Source organism: Protopterus annectens, chromosome 10.part0, assembly GCF_019279795.1.
Source record: "Protopterus annectens isolate FY-2018-M chromosome 10.part0, PAN1.0, whole genome shotgun sequence".
Lineage (NCBI taxonomy): Eukaryota > Metazoa > Chordata > Ceratodontiformes > Protopteridae > Protopterus > Protopterus annectens.
In genome coordinates this window covers 844,128,371-844,146,916 of record NC_056744.1, presented here as the reverse complement: position 1 = coordinate 844,146,916, position 18,546 = coordinate 844,128,371, and positions in this window count along the sequence as shown.

Genomic DNA, 18,546 nt, shown 5'->3' with positions numbered 1-18,546 from the left:
AAAACATGTATTTCTCTTATACAGTGTCCTATCTTCATATCATAAGACTTATTGTGGAAGATGCCACAAAGGGTATATAAGGTCATGATGTACACAGCATATACAAGTAAAATGTATACCTGTTTATGGAAATGTGTTAATTTCATGAATACTTGTTCTGACATATTGACAATGATTTTGATTGAGGATCCACATTTCACAATTTATTCTTTTGCTGAGTGTATTTCCTTCTTTAGTCCACAACATATTTGGTAAACTGTGCACATAAAACTGTTCTATTACTTTAATTAATAGTCAGAAGGCTGCAGGACACACATATCAAAATTATATTGTTTATCATCCATTATACACAGTTCTGTTGTTACAATCCAAACATTGAAAATTACAATTGTACTTCAGGTTCCAGGATATGGACATTTCTTTAACTGTGAATCCTAACCTCAAAATATCCAAAGTTGGAATCAAACCTTGCATTATTGGTGCACTTACTCTTATCTTACTTCTTTAACAAATGTATCCACAGAGAAAGTAAATAACAGGTGTCTTTATGGCAATCATTACTATCCAGATTGTTGACTGAACAGCACCAATCTCATTTGCATTACCAATGGCATTCCAATTTCAGTTTTGTTAGTTTATGTATGTGTTAGATGTGTATTCATAGAGATCACTTATTTGCAAGTTTTTAATGATGATGCCTGCATAAATCCATATTTGTTTCCTGCCCAAAGTAGATTATAAGCATACACCCCATTACCCACCCCCAGTTGATTTATCTGAAAGTTTTTTATTTTTTGTTACTTCAATACAGGAATATGAAACTTAAAAAAAATCAGGCCATGCAAAGCTACATTCTCAGATCCTGGCTCATACATCTTTGTAAAAACTGTAGCTGACAAGCCCTTCTATGACCTGTGTCTGGCAACAGATGGTCGATGATACGAATACAATGGTTGGCCGTAGACATGATTTCCCATCAATTAAACAATGATTCAATGACATGATCACCAAGGCAAAACAGAGGGACAGTCTGGAAGTATGGGTCTAGGGAATTAATGGGGGTTGTCTGGTTACTGAGCCACCTCTCACCGAGACAGAGGAGCTCCTGTCAACTGTAAGGGATCCAGGCAGCACAGAGGAGTTACCCAGTGCCATGATGGATGTGGGTGCGAAGTCAAAAAACAACCAAAGGGTGTCTACTACTAATGCTCCATGTATGCCATAAATATATATTATATATCTATATACATATATATATATATATATATATATATATATATATATATATATATATATATATATAAATATATATTATAAAACTAATTTTTTACAGTTATAAAAAAAGCTATCCTTTGTGTACCATTTTCTGTTTAATACTTATCATACCTCAGTCCATCTCCAGTTTGTTTGCCTAGACAAATCTGGCAATCAGGTTCCATGACAACCTACACATAGTATGGGCATAACATTTTAGTTGCATTCATTAATTTATTGATCTTTAAATCGACCCTATAGAAATTTCCACTTGCACTTGCATGTTGTATTGCTTTATGCAGAGTTACTTAGCATATCCCTGTTCACGTTTTCATGTATTTGTCTTTTTGTAGTGTTTTATTGCTATAATCATGGATGAGCCTGCCATGCACTGTGGAGCTCCTACCACTTGATGTTGGAATGGTTGTATTCTGTGATAATGATGATGGTGATGAAGAGGCACAGTCTGGGTGGGGTTGCAAAGGGTATGTCTGACACTGAAGTTGTGGCTCCCATATCTCCTCATAAGAGTTTGGACACAGTCAATATGCCTACACATACCAATGACACTTAGTCCTCTAAGTTAGGACAGATTAAGGGTGACACTTTGAAGAGCTGGCAGAGTCTGCACCTAACGATTGTGAAGGTGATGTACCACAAAAGTGTTGGTAGAAGTTCTCAGAGGAGGCATTCTTTCCACTATTCCTCTGATATTCATGTGTCAGTAGGTGCTGTCATGGAGGCCCCGACAAGTTCCACCAGGGACTCAGAAAATATAGAGTACTAAATTTCATGCATTCTGATGTGCAAGACTGCTTGAACCATGTGTGTGTGAGTCCTTTGACCAGATAAGTGACACACTGGATTATGTACTGTCTGTTTTGGAATGTCTGCTGGGGGTGGTCATCATCCACATGGCCAATGAAAAGCTATATTATCAGATGTTTACCAACATGGCCACACCAGATCCCAACCTCATAGTGGTACTACTTCCACTGCTTCATCAGTGATTAAGTTGATACACACAAACGTGGTAGACCATGTGGTCATGGTCGAAGATGTAGTCATGATACAACCTCATCCAATAGACAATGTGCACATTCAGAAAGCACCCTGATGTCTAGCCAGGGTCAGGGAACAACATTGTGTTACTCCTGGCAGAGCTAGTTCACATCATCAGGGGAAGTGCCACTGAATGAAATCATCTACCATGCATGGCTCACAACTGTCCAGGATACCAGGATATAGGCTAGCACAACTGTGTTAGCTGTGTTACTGCAGACAAACACAGAGTACCCCTCATCCACGCGAGAGAGTGCACGCGCGCGCGTACATACACACACACACACACACACACACACACACACACACACACACACACACACACACAAAATACACGTGTGCTTATTTTGTATCAGGCTTGCCTTCCTCTTTCTCCAACCCTGTACAAGTGATGATGACCATGTCCTGCCCTTTGCACATTTCTTTGTGGCTTGGGGTTACCAATGTTTGATGAACAAAGTAGCTAGCTAATGTTTCTTAGTCAGATGCCTACATTCATCTAATGTGTTGTACTTAATTGCATTTTTAATTATTCTGCTCAAGTTCAACTTAAGTGTTATTTAGGTTTTGCTCCTAATTGTAGTTGAAGTAGTGTTATTAGTAAAACAGTGCTATTAATTATGATTTACTGCTTGCTCTGCACCTTGTGCAGATGATGCTGAGATTTCCATAGAATCTGCTAGGGTATTTAACTTGGGCAACTTATGTGTGATGTACAGTATTAAGCAGGCCAAGCTTATGTTTGGTCAATACAAAGGTTCATATGTTCATAGGTGTGCACTAGACTAATGATCACTGGGGCATTTTTTAAGCCTAGCCTTGCATCCCAAATCTCTGGCAAGTTCTGGTACCATTCGTAAGTGAAAGCAAGGGCTTGAGTAATGAAACATTTGCAAGCAGAGGCCTTGGAGATGAACCATTTGCAGGCTGCTTCTGTCTATTAGAGATACAGCTGCAAAACCAGGGATGAATTTCCTCTTCCCCATCTAATTGCCCAAGTTACACTTGAATTGGATTACTGAGGAACTCTGGAGATGAACCATTTGCAGGCTGCTTCTGCCTATTAGAGATACAGCTGCAAAACCAGGGATGAATTTCCTCTTCCCCATCTATTTGTCCAAGTTACACTTGAATTAGATTACTGAGGAACTCTGGAGATGAACCATTTGCAGGCTGCTTCTGTCTATTAGAGATACAGCTGCAAAACCAGGGATGAATTTCCTCTTCCCCATCTAATTGCCCAAGTTACACTTGAATTGGATTACTGTCTGTTCCATAGAATAAGTAGTTTCTGGGATACATACCTGTCTCTTCAGAATGGCCCTGTATCAGTGGTGAGGTTTCAGTTTTTATAATGGGAAAATCTGCTGCTGTTTGTTTTGTGGATATGCAGGAGGTCCATCAGAGTTGGGTCCAACAATGGCTTGTATGCTAGGCATAGATCTCCCCTCAATAGCCTGTAGAAGACAGAATACAGGGATAGGGCTCTGAGACAGGCTGGGCAGGACATGTTATGTATGCCCTCTAATTTTTTACTGAGGAACCTCTGAGGGCATTGCAATATTTGGATGTGCCTGGATAGGTGGATACCAAAGGGGGCATTGTACTCAATAATAGGTCTGATGGATGCTGAATAAAGTGAAATAATGAACTCCTTGGGTCTAGATGCCATACTTTTGTTTATATGCTGCACAACATGGAATGATTTCCACACTACTGTAGACATGTGATTGTCAAAGGCTAGATTACTGTCTATGTGTGACCCCAAGCTGACTTCTAGGAGTGTGCTGTCAATAAGATCATTACTGGGGGTGGATGACTTCTTCAAGGATACTATTATGCATTTCTTGGCATTTCGTTTTACTCCATGACTCTGGCAATAGTTATTTGCGTCACCCTTTCCTGGAGAACATTAGTGTCAGTGGTGGATTCTATAACTGCTCCTAATTTGAAATGGTCTCCAAATTTGGTCAACCAGAGGCCCATGACATTGACCTTGACTTAAGAAAAGTAGATGCCAAAAAGGAGGGGTCCCAGAACTAATACCTAAGGGACTCAGCTTGTCAGTGCCCTCATTTTAGAGAAGGACTCCTTGATTCTAACTTTCTGGGTTCTGTCTGTGAGCCTCTACCAGGTGACATAAGGATTTATACCTAATCTTTTGCAATTGTCAAAAATGTCTGAGTATGATATTGCATCAAATGCCTTGATCAAGTCAGGGTAGGCAGTGTGAACCATTTTGCCCTCATCCATGCTTTGGTGAACTTCTCAAAAAAGTCCACTAGGTTGAGTAGGCATGACCTGCCCTTGATGAAACCAAACTGGGTTGGGTCCAGTGTCTGGAGGTTTCCTATGTCATTATTGATCATTTCCATGATAATTCTTTCCATGGCTTTGCATATTTGAATAATGAGACTTATGAGTTTGTAGTTTCCAGGTCTGTAGATGGCTTGCTTTTGTGGATATGGATGATGGCTGTTGTTTTCCATGCAGGAAGCCTTTTTGGAGGCTATGGTTAAATAGTGAATCCGGACAGCTTGATGGGTCATGTTTCATACTATTTAGAAGACAGCTTGGGATATTGTCTGGGCCCATCGATGTAGTGTTCATGGCTTTAGACTGAACATTAAGGACCTGTTCCCTAGTGATAGTAGGTGGAGTTATAGTTGATGGTATTTTCTGAGGGGAGGCTGAGGGGGAGACATTGGTAAATTTAGAGCTGAATTTGTCTGCCAGTAGGTTTGCTATATATTCTGGCTCAGTATAGGGTGGCTTCTTTATCAATGAGCTCTACACACAATTGCACATTGCCTTTGAGTTTGCAGAAATAGCTAAAGAATGCCTTGTGGTCGTCTTTGGCCTGGGAGGTGAAATTTACCTCAAATTTGTCTTTGGTATACTTTTTTTGTCTTCAACGTTTTTTTTAGTTTGATGAGAGCACTTTTATCCTGCCGGGTGCTACATCTTTGAATTTTTGCCACAATTTTCTTCCTTCAGTTATACAACTTATTCTTCTACCAAGATGGCTTGTTTTTTGGGTTAGTTCTGTATTTATTCCTGGTGGGTACTGTTGACTCTATACAGCTACTAATATGCTTGTACAGGGTTTCTGTGAACAGTTCCATGTAGGCAGCAGTGCTCTCAAGGTTTCAAGAGGCTTGAAATTTTGTCAAGTTATAACTTAATAGTAATAAGTTAGCCTTAGAGTAGTTCATGAAAATTTTAGGGTTAGCTGGGTTTCTGGGTTTTATTTTTACTTCAGAGGAGACAGTTTTGTTTTCCTGCCTTACCAGAAAGGGCATTATGCTAGGAGGTATGCATCCCATGTTAGTGAGAACCAGATCCAATATGTTTGCGCCCCTGGCTGGCATATTTACAAAATCCAGGAATATCTTTTCCTGCACCTTTGGTGTTATATATAATTCTTAGATAATAGTAAAGTAAATAATGTTGCCCATGAATATGGTATTGGGTTGGATGGCAAGTGTTTCCAGTAAGCTTAAATATGTATTAAGAGTTTCCAGACTAAAACTAATACTAAAACTATGTATTAATAGTTTGCAAGAAAGTATTATGGGATTTCGTCTGTGGTGACTTCAACATGGAGAAGCTCAAGTACATTGTCCTGTTTGACCAGCCCTGAGGTATATTTATTTCTGATGTAAATTAAGATACCTCCACCTTTAGTCCCTGCCGATGTAGTACCTGGTCTGAAGGCATTATAGCCTTGCACCGCCAGGATGCTCTCCATAGCTTTAAATCATGTCTCAGTGACTATACAGATGCAAGTGTTCAATTGGGTGAAGAAAGCTTGTACAAGGTTGATTTTCTTGTTTATACTCCTAACATTGAGCAGTAACACCTTTGGATTTTCTTGTTTTGATTTGCTATATCAGAAATATTTTCAGTTTGACATTTGGCATTGCCTGTGAGGGAGGACTATGTTTTAGCTAATATTCAAAAGCCTATAGGGAGAGGTGCTGACCATCCCTGGTAAAGCAATGAAGTCTGTTATCTATCTCCTTCCATGCTAACAAATATTCTATTCCTTTAGAATGACACCAGAAATTAAGCCAGTTATTAAGGTCAGTCATCTTTTGATTGTATTGTGGCATCATCATTGGCGAAGGTAGAATGCTGCTCAATACTAGACTACAGAGGTATAGCTGGATCAACCAGCTCCATGTTCCAGCACCATGAACCTGTACCCACCCTTAGCTCTTTGAATGAAGAACAGTCAGACCCCCCCAGCTCTTCCACTAAAGAGCAAAAAAAAAAAAAAAAAAGATGTTTCTTCTACTGGCACACCACCAACCATGTGGTCAGATGCATGACATGCACCCCCTCTTGCCCCAGCCATTCAGGTCCCATTTCTGTGCCCTTCCCCCAAACCTCTTTCATCACATTTAATTAAAAAGAATGTCATTTCTTCTATCACGCTGTAACAAACCGCTTGCTACAAATGTAGCAAACAGTCGCTAGAGTTTTTACCCTGCTTGCATGGAGCATTATGATGCACATGTTTTAGTTAAAAAAAGAAAGAAAAATGTTTTTAAACTGTAGCAAACTGCTTTCCAAAAATTTTGTGAAAAGTTGCTACAGTTTATTCCCTGCCTGCATACATAGAGTGATACAATGCTCAGGTTTTAGTTAAAAAATTAGATGTTTTTAAACTTAAACTGTAGCAAACTGCTTGCTATGCTGCCATAGGTTTGATCACATACTAAGTGCAGCAGTGCTCAGGCTTGACTGCAAAAAAGAAATAGAAATAAAAGAATGGAAAGAGGACCAGATAAAGTCCAAATAATATATACATATAAAAACAGACATCCGATAAAGGCTGGGTGTTATTTTATTAAAAGACTACTGAGCACTTTTGCGGAAACTCCACTTCTTCAGACCATAAAATAAGCATGATATTCTAAATAAAAACAAACAACCAAAGAAATTTTTAAAACAAATCATGTGATGTCATTCGTATGTAGACTTGATGTGAGCTCCTTTTCTTGAGTGCTGGTTTTAAAGAAACAGAATTATTAAGACCTGGGAAAACATTAGCCCTTAGATCCAAAATCCAGAATAATTCAGCATATTCTGTTTCATTACAAATGTCACCCTCATGTATACCACAATCAACAATACTTAACACCAAAAACTTAAAAGAGTGTATTTCACCCTTTTCTATAACATGTTTCACAAGAGCATTACTTAATTTCCTATTACAAATGTCATTATTGTGCTCTAGTATTCTCTCCTTCAATGTTCAATTAGCTTGTAATGAAACAGAATATGCTGAATTATGCTCTTGCCTCTTGCCTCACCCTAGCTATGCTTCTGCTATGCTCATGCCAGCCTCAAACACATATTCCAAGAGCTTCATGACATCTCTTTTCACATAGGGAGGTATGTTTCCATCTCAATTAGACCCACATGAACTATGCTGAGTCATACTGGTACTTATAGTCCAATAACCTGAGTGTGTGCATAACGTGGCAGATCTTAGTCCCTGATAAGCTGCTGACTGACTTTCTCCTTACTCATCCTGGTAAGATGGGCATCAGTGTGTCTCACAATGGAAGCTCCAATGACCAGAATGTTGAATTGTGTGGTGGCTTGCCTTATGAGCTTAGAAGTAAAGGCTCCATGAGATGCGGCTGTATGTGTTAATGTAGATGATGTTTTCAAAGAATGCATTTAGGGCTGCTGAATGCATTTGTTCTATGTACTTTAACTAGGAGATCTTTGGGGTTTAGGAGGGTTATATTTAAGTGCCTCAGCATATGTGAGTCTATGTGTCTGCTTTGTACTGCATGTGATGGGTATAGGGTGTGTGCTACTGACTGACATTAGGAGTGCTTTTATGTGAGAGCTTTGCATCTAGTGACATTGTGTAAATATATCTCTCACATAGTTTTTCAGTTTGTTTGAGAATTAGCTGATTGTCAGTAAACATGAGGTAATTTCTACATCACCTTAGGATGCCCATATCCAACAAGCTGGTAACAGAGATAGTGGGAAAGTTCATATCCATGGTGATAAGTGCCTTTTTATTGATTAGGCAATTGTGGTGAGAATATAAAGTAAAGTCAAGAGTATGTGGTTTGCAACTATGGGGGCAGTGCTTGTCACTGCAATCTAGTTGCCCTGTGTGCAGCTGGGTATTGGTTAAATTTCAAGGGTGTTTTTACAGAAACAAATGTCACCTCAAGGTGCTTACATCTGTATAGGGCACTGAAAAATACTTGAGGGGGGACTACTAAAGTAGATCCAGATGATTTATGGATGAAGTATTTAGAGAGATATTCTGAAGTTAGGTTAGACAGCAGCTAATCAAGCAGTACTTACTGAAAATAAAACAAAAATAATTAGTTTTGTCACAAATGATGAATACCGGAGATTCACTTAATTAGCTACTACTAGTGCTGATCTCACCACAGCTTCATGCTGCTGGAATGCAATGCCCCTTTGATTTTTATTTCACCAGAAACAAAAGAGTAGCATCAATCCCTAGCTAAGAATCAGGCCACCAACTATTTGGTGATCAACAGTCTTGTCCCATATGATGCAAGCTTTTGCAGGCTTGTTGTAATCTTTTCCTTGTAGATACCTTGAATAGCTTCCAGAACAATCAGGAAGGTCCCACGCAGATGTTCCCCACCCAATTGGAGACAGTCAAGAATAAATGCTGTCTGCTCCTTCTCTCACCAGCAGAAAAATAGAAGCACAAATTCCATGCTAACCCCTATAAAGCAGTTATCAGGCTTTCTGGTAATACGCAGTCTCCTAGAAATAATGTCTCGATGCTCATTCTCTCGCTAGGAGCAAAACAGAAACACTAATCCCAATATGACTACTAAGAGGCAGAATGTGGGATCTCCATTGATGGGCAGTCTTAGACCAGATGTTGCAGATTTTAAGGCTAAGGTGGAAAAATGGGTTAATATCCTAAGAGCTGCATTGTGCACTAAGGAGTAAGCTATGAAAGATGGGGTAATTCAAGATTTAGCAATTTAAAGGGAGCAACACTAATTTTAAAAGAGCAAGATAGATTGGATGGGGTAGTTAGTTGCTATTTTGGCTCTATGGAATACAGTGGGAGGGCCAATAAATTTAAATAGCTGAAGATGAAGTGATTTCACAAAATTATAATTTTGCACTTACTGACAATACAAAATTAAACAGGAGGGGCAGGCAGCTAGATAGACAGCTGAGTTTAAAAACACAACAGCACTAGGGTGGGAGAAATGGGAGCATTTAATTTCCATCTGGTCTGTTTCCTAGTTTAAGTATGCAATGGTAAACAGAATACAATGGAAATAAAATGCAATGAAAATACACCACAATATACAAAACAGAAGAAGGCAATAAAGCAATATAAATTATAAGAAAGCAATACAAGAAAAACAAACTAGCCTTTCACTCACAGCAGTCTATAGCAGAGTCTGAGAGAACTTTTCCAGTTTGTTTTACTCTGATGGATGGGATATTCCTAATTTGTGTCTTACATATTTAACCAGTTATGCTGTATGTTCTATTTATTAGGGATGTGCATGTGTGCTAGATCATTTACCTATGTGGATGATGGTGAAATTTAACTTAACATGGTTGGGGCTGGTTTGATATGGGCCTGCTTTGGCTTGATGGACATGCTGTTATTGCTGACATTCTGGTACAATTGAGCAATGTTTCGCCTTAGTGAAGGACTACACTTTCATATGAAGGGAATCATTTATCTCTTCTTTATAGATTCATCACTTACCTTGGTAAATACTGTTAGTACAAGGTTGTCCCTTCTAGGGTTGAGTCAGTCTGGTACTCACAGAATAGAGCCATAACATTGGTAAGTAAAGGCTAATGGTTTTGCTTAAATCACTGTTACTGTTTGTATGTGCTTAGTTTCTTATTTTTTCACTTAGGTAGTGAGAGTGTGTGATGTTCTCTGCCTCTTAGCCTGGGCCATGTAGTATATTGTGCTCTTCTGCATCTGCCAGGACTATCCCTAGCAGCTGATTCTTCCTCTGACTCCTTATCTGTTTCTGCTGACCCTGCTAGCCCTGCCTGTGGTGCTGGGAACTGAGATCCTTGGTGTTGCTGTGCTTGTTGCAACTTTCTGCCAATAATACTGGGTCACATGGCACAGATTGTCAGTATTTTGGCAGACATGGCTGGGTCATACTGCAGGACTCCTCCAGAATGTATCTAGACATTGGAAACAAAGAAAACCAAAACAGACTCCATAACATTTTGAGTTTTAGCATGTGCATCATTGTAACCTAGCTCTGTGGAGTTGTGTGGGTTTTTCATGCTTGTCATGAGCTAAGGTTCCAGTGGATAATTTGCATCCCTCACTAAATGCCCTTGTGAGAAGTAACCCTAGAAAACTTTTGATAGATGTCACAGATGTGCTATATGTGGGAGTCATTAAAACTGCTTGGATTACCTGTACACACATTAGCAATTATCTCTTGCGCATATTGATAGAGGGAAATCCTCTTCTGTTGATGTACCTTCTTCCCTATTCATCTGATCAGACTTTTATTTCTATATTTGTGTAGTTTATGGTTCCCAGAACCATAGGGAAATGTGCAAAAGCATAGAAATATTACATAGTGCCAGCTGTCTTTTTGATATGCTCCCTTACTTGTTGCAGCATTCCACTGAGAAATTGGTGTAATGTTCCTAAGGCTAAGGTCTGTGACACCCCTCATGCATCTTCTGTGGGTCTCTCAAGTGTGCCCATAGCTAATACACATAATGCTTCACATATCCTGTGTGACAATTAGGGAGAGAGGGGTGAAAGCTGCCAGCCTAGTCAAATAGAATTTAATATATAATTCTATCCACTGTATAAATAAATGTAAAATACAGGCTTGTGTTTCTAAATGTAAGAAAACACTGTGAAATGTGGAACTGCAAAATATGTGACAACATTGCACTCTACTGGTCCAGTGAAGCATGTTGTATCCTTTCATGTTAGTAGTACCCAGGCTGACAGTGAGGCAGAGGATGCCAGACTTCCAGTGGAAGGGGAACTGGGAAGGGTTACAAGGAAAGACTTGAGACAGGCTCAGCTCTCAGACCCTACATTGCAAGGACTGAGGCAGGTAGCTAGGGAGGCACCTGATTCTCAAGGGAAGGGGAATTCTGTATACTGGAACAAAGGGTTACTGTACAGAGAGTGGACCCCTGAGGGAGGGCTAGAAGGTGAGAGAGTACAGCAGTTGGTAGTGCCTAGAGCTTACCATTTCGTGCTTCTAGCCATAGCCCATGATATTCCCTTTGTAGGTCATATGGGCACAAAATGTACAAAGAGACATATTATGCAAAACTTTTATTGGCCTGGAATTTTCAGAGATGTAGCAGGGTACTGCAGGACCTGTGAGCAGTGCCAAAAGTTAGGCAAGGCAGGAGAAAAGGTGAGAGCTCCTTTGATGCCTTTGCCTGTGATTGAGGAGCCATTTCAGAGGATAGCTACGGATATTGTGTGTCCTCTGAGTACCCCAAGTTCCACAGGGAAAAAGTATATCCTAGTGATTGTAGATTGTGCTGCATGATACCCTGAGGCAGTGGCTTTGTCCTCCATTGAGGCAGAGAAGGTGGCAAATGCTTTGCTAGAGATTTTCAGCAGGGTAGGTTTCCCAAAGGAAATACTGTCTGACAGAGGTGCCAATTTTATGTCAGACCTGCTGGCTTGTCTGTGGAAGTCCTGTGGGGTAAAGCACATGAAGACCACCCCCTACCATCCCCAGACTAATGGTCTTGTTGAGAGGTTAAACTCTACAATCAAGTCCGTGCTATGGGAATTTGCAGATCAGTTTAAGAGGAAGTGGGACAAATGTTTGCCCCATCTGTTGTTTTCTTACAGAGAGGTTCCCCAGGAATCCACAGGTTTTTTACCCTTTGAGTTGCTCTATGGGCATAGGGTGAGGGGACCTCTAGATTTAATTCTTGATGAGTGGGAAGGTGAGTGTGAGTCTCACAAGGAGTCTGTTGTGGCATATGTCCTGAACCTCAGGACAAGGCTCAGGGAACTCATGGGCCTCGCCCAGGAGAACCTGGCAGAAGCCCAACAACAGAAAAAGGTGTGGTATGACAAGAATGCTCAAGCTAGAAAGTATGCTGTAGGGCAGCAAGTGATGGTTCTCATTCCTGTCAGACACAACAAGTTGCAGACAGCTTGGGAGGGACCCTACAAGGTGGTAAGAAAGGTAAATAAGGTTAACTACATGGTGGAAGTGCTAGGCAGATGGCAGGGGCACAAATTGTACCATGTTAACATGGTGAAACCTTACCATGATAGGAAGGCCCTTGTGCTGAGTATTTACAGTGGATTGCAGGAGGAGTCTGAGAGAGATCTTGTGAATGATCTCCTCAGTGAGGCTCGAGCTGACACCTCGATGAAAGGCGTAGCAATGTCCCAGCAGCTATCTCCTACCCAGGTTCGAGAAATTCGAGCAGTGTTGCAGGAGGTTGGGGGCATGTTCACCAGGAAACCAGGGAGCACCAACCTGATGCAGCACCAGGTGGATACAGGTCCCCAAAGGCCTATCAGGCAGGCTCCTTATAGGGTGCCTGAGAGAGTCAAACAGACTCTGAAGGAGGAGGTATAGGAGATGCTGGAACTAGGGGTGATTCAAGAGTCCAACAGTCCCTGGGCCTCACCCGTGGTGTTGGTGCCAAAGAAGGATGGCAGCACCAGGTTCTGTGTAAATTACAGGAAATTAAATAGTCACACAGAGTCAGATGCTTACCCCATGCATAGGACAGATGAGGCCCTAGAGCAGCTGGGTGGGGCTAAGTATCGTACAACCATTGATCTTAGCAAGGGTTACTGGCAGGTGCCCTTGACTCCCAGTGCTAGAGAGAAGTCAGCCTTTGTGACTTCGTTTGGCTTGTATGAGTTCACAAAGATGCCCTTTGGGATGAAGCAGGCCCCAGCAACTTTTCAGAGGCTGGTAGATTATATCTTAGCAGGAGCAGGAGGGTTTGCCCTTGCTTACATGGATGATATTGCTAACTACAGCCATTCCTGGCAAGTGCACCTTCAGCATGTCAGGGAGGTGTTGGGCAGACTACAGAGGGCAGGGTTGAACATTAAGCCTAGCAAGTGTCAGGTGGGTATGGCAGAGGTCTCCTACCTAAGACATAGAGTGAGGAGTGGTAAGATAAGGCCAGAACCTGTCAAAGTAGAAGCTATTCAGGCATGGCCTGCACCTGTTACCAGAAAGCAGGTGAGGACATTCTTAGGGACAGCAGTGTACTACCAAAAGTTTGTTCCCAATTATAATACCATAGCTGCTCCTCTTACAGACCTGACAAAGAAGAACAGGTCAGATAAGGTAGTGTGGACATCAGCATGTGAGCAGGCATTTCAGAAGCATAAGGAAGCTTTGGGAGGACCCCCTGTTTTAGCCAGTCCTGACTATAGCAAAGAATTTATTGTGCAGGTGGATGCTTCAAACTGTGGGGTGGGGGCTGTACTTAGCCAGATTTCTTCAGAGGGAGAAAAGCACCCAGCGGTTTATCACAGTCGTAGGCTCCAACCCAGGGAGGAATGCTATGCAGTGGTAGAAAAGGAATGTCTAGCCATAGTGTGGGCACTACAAAAACTTCAGCCTTATCTGTATGGAAGAAAATTCACTGTGATGACAGATCACAACCCTCTAACATGGTTAAACAGAGCCAGTCAGAAAAATGCCAAGTTGCTAAGATGGAGTCTTGGGTTGCAGACATATGATATGTCAGTGCAGCACCGCAGTGGGAGTAGCAATACCAATGTAGATGGGCTCTCAAGACAAGGAGTGGGGTAAGATACACCCAGATAGACCTGACACTCTCAAGTGATGTTTCTCAAGGGGCACTTGAAAAACTTGCTTGAGTTCCCCGGGGGGAAGAGATGTAATGATTGGGGAAAGAGGGGCGAAGGTTGCCAGCCTAGTCAAATAAAATTTAATATATAATTCTATCAACTGTATAAATAAATGTAAAATACAGGCTTGTGTTTTTAAATGTAAGAAAACACTGTGAAATGTGGAACTGCAAAATATGTGACAACATTGCACTTCACTGGCCCAGTGAAGCATGTTGTATCCTTTCATGTTAGAATTTGGCCCGAGGGTGGCTGGATGAAGATTTCAAGCCCATTGTTTTAGGCTAAAGTTTATGACTAGAATTTAGATATGGAAGGTGTTTTATTGCTTTAGTTTCTGTTAGCATATACATGTGAAAGTGTCAAAATGATATAATTCTGGGAGGGCCTTAGAGACATGTTTGTTAGTACTGTTTAAATACTATTTCTCACAAGAGACTAGAAGCATTTTGATCTGGACATCTAACTTATCAACACTCTGCTTATGCTCACATGTAAGTTTTTAGCACTGTGATATTTTTTAGGAATAGTTAAAGCTAGTAAAGATTAATTAGGTATTTTTCTTTGAAACCAGACCTGTCCTACGTATTATTTTAAGTTTCTGTGTTATCTGTGAACTCTTCGATATCGCTGTGGTGTAGTAGTTTTGTCTTGTGTTTTAATTATTTATTATTAAATATTTTTAAAACCTTCTACCTGTGGCTTCTTTGTGTAGATATAAGCTCTAGAGTACATTGCATATTTATATAGAGTTTATTGTAATAGGCCACTCTGATAAGGCTTAGACTGTATAGTCACATTACCATTGGATATTAATATTGCACAGTAATAATTGGACACCCTTTTAAGGGCCTTTTAGTAGCTGATATTATTAACTGGGTGGTGGCAGTAATTACTACTGTATAGTCTAGGTAAAGGGGCACAGCTGGAGAATCTGTGTCAGCCTTTCCTAGGAGTGTCTGTAAAGTGTATAAATACTTATCTCAAAGAGTGTGTGTGTTGTGTCAGCTACTTAGCCATGAAAATGAAGCACTGGTTGGACAGAGAGGGTACTGAAGGTTCTAGCTTGCCCAGTTAGGCTGAGATCTGGACCCTAAAGCTGTGCCAATGGAGAGTCTTATTGGGGACCTGGTGAGCAAGGGAGCAGCCAGCCCCAGACTGACTGTGATCTCTGTGTGCACTTAAGGGAAATTGTACTTTACTGTATGTATTAATTATCCTTTCATCTTCCAGGAGATGACCTCCCTTGTGTTAGTGGTGAGGACTGAGGCTCCTTGATTGCTGGGCCAGAGCACGGTCGTCACACCCTGTTTTCCACCGGGATGGATTCTGCACAATTTTCCCAGGGTCTTGAGTGATGGTGGCAGATGTTGGCTATTTGATCTAAGTTATCCCTGTCCACCCTGTAGTGCTCTATTGTTTTTATATCATGAAATCCATAATAATTCAAATGTGATCTAAGCACTCTCCTCCTTCTAGGCCAAGGTCTGGCAGCAGCAACCTCAGCACCTATTCCATATACAGATTAATGATAGTAGCAGTAACCCCTAACATTTTCTTTTTCTAGGTGTGTTCATTTCTGCATTCCAAAGAGTAGTGGAATTTAAGTCAAAAGAGAGCATGGCATGGACATGCAGGTTTTATAAGTTCCTGAATTGCTCCACCATATTGACTTGCTTCATTAGCATATAATTCACCTAGTTATTCCTTCACTAGCATATTCTGCTGCTTACTCTTTTTTTGCAGCCAGCACAACCTGCAGAGCTGTTTAATGAATGACAAACAGTGAGCTTGTCGCTTCATATCATGAACACAAACTTAGCATAAAGTGTAGGCATTCATGAATCCAAGCCAAACACTACCTGATAGATGATGCAAGACATACACTGGCATATACCTACCTTCCTCTATCCCTATTATATGCCTCACCTATTGTTACAAACCTAAATGCTGCATTTAAAGCTGAACTTTCCACCTGTTGTAACAAAGCAGAAAAATGTGCTGCCGACCTTACGTAATAGGAATCATTATTGCAGAACTTTGAAACAACTAAGTTATTTAACATACTCATGGCTTATTACTGCACACAATGATATACATGCAACAGAAAAATGTTCATGTAAGGACCTTCTCCCAGTCAACAAACTCTTAGCAATCACAACAACATATATAACTTATCAGGTTGACTCATTATACATTCTAGTAAATATCTAAACTCTAGAATATCATCCGAACATATCTAAAACAGACCATGAAATTTTCCAACTTCAAGCTTTACTAATTCAACATATAAACCATATGTGGTCATGCATACTTTCCTCACCTGCATAATTCATTTTCTTCTTTCATTTCGTACTCCCTTTTCCTTTCTAATCTCTATCCCCTTCTCCACAAAACATGTTTACCACTCCTCCTTAGTTACTTTCCTATCTTAAACCTCACTTCACATTACAATCTCTTTCTAACCTACCCACTTTTTCCATCTCCTTCCAACACTCTCCACCTCTCTGTTGTAACCAAGTTCGATGTCAGCATGTACCCTAGTATTCTTATCCTCACTATCCTTGGCTCTTCAGCTATACAATGCTTCTCTCCTTCTTCAAGCTTTAACTGTTATCTACCCACCAGCCAATATTTCACATTCCTCACTTTAGTTTTATTTATTCCTAGCATCTATATTTAACCCTCCTTAGCCATGTCATTTCTAATGTCTGCTTGTCACATATATCATGCATGAACAGTTTGCATACTAAATGCTTTATACCTGAAATTTATTATCATGTGTAATGTCACCACAGATGAAATACCTGTTTTATATTTGCATAGTGTCACTACAGAACAATTACCTATTTGTATCTAGATGTCTTCTGAACTATGTAATATATCTTTGAAAAAAATGTTTTGTTATGGGTATCATAAATGTATCTGCTGGAGTTGCTCTCCTCAGTCAACTGCTGAAAATAGGCTTTGTCTAGTCAGACTCTGGCAGTCAACAAAGACAAATAAATGAATAAATAAATGAATGCATAAATAATTATTCTTTTTACTTTTTAGAAGAAACTGGGCTGTGTGCATAACATCTGCTGTAAGTGCTACATTTAAAGTTATACTATTATTATTATTATTATTATTATTATTATTATTATTATTATTATTATCATAAGCTACATTCATGGGGGCTGCAATGTTAGCAAGGGTTTAAGTGGAGTGGAGAGAGTTGTAGAATTCCATCTGCAGTGGTATAGTTGTAAACATGTCCTTAAAAGGAAGAAGAGGTGAATAAATGTAAGAGTTAACACTAATCTAATTTTCACTGATAATCTTTACAGTGAACCACTGATTACTGTACTATGGTCTTTATATAGTGGTTAGGGATAGCTAAGTGGTATAGTAGGGCATATTATTTTTGATTGATTAGGGCTTTAAGGAGAAGAGGTAGTATAGATATGAATGCATGTAAAATGTTTGTTGTTAAGCAGATCATTTAAGGAGAGGCAGCACTATATGGCAATCATATGTGTGTCATTTTATGAGATAACAAATTGGGCCTGGCATTTTTCAAAGCTAGGAGGGACTTTGGTACAGATTTTGTGTATACACAAAGGTCCACTGGATTGAATATCAAAGGCTTGGTAGGAAGATACCAAGGAAGTGGTTTTCTGATGGTAGCCTCTCGAAATTTGGGTGGAGAACCCAACAAAAAAAAAAATAAGAGGATAAAAAGATGATGAGTTAAGGTTGGTAGATGTAGATTTATTAGAAGTGTTGAAATTGCAAAAACAGGGATGAAACTGTTGGAAAGGAAGGGGTTTAGGTTGTTAGGTATGGGTATTTTTAAAAGTGAGGAAAGTGGATTGGGACCTGAGTTATGGGTTTATGAAAATGGAAGCAAATATTAAGACAGGGTCAGGAAGGTCAATGAGTGGCAAGAAGATGGGTGAGGGAAGGGTATGGCAATCTATAGCAGTGTTTATGGACAATGCAGATACAATGCAAATATAGAGGAATATATGGACAGTGTTGAGCAACTGACATAGGAAGGGGATACAATTGCATTGCAGGAAATTTTAATATCTTTTTAATGCTAAGCAAGAATAGATTATTTGGGCAGAGTGAATTTCATAAGAATAGATTATTTGGGCAGAGTGAATTTCCTAAGAGTCTGTAAAGGCAGGATTGAAGACAGCAGAATTAGTGGATACATGGAATAGTTTGGTGAGGAAAGAAACTGCTGCATTTTCAAGAGCTGCAAGAAGGCAGGCTGGCAGATTGGATAGAATACTGAATGATAGAGTAAGAGTAGGGAAAATAAGAGATGTTCACAACAGATAGTATGGAAACTATTGCTCCAGACCAATGAT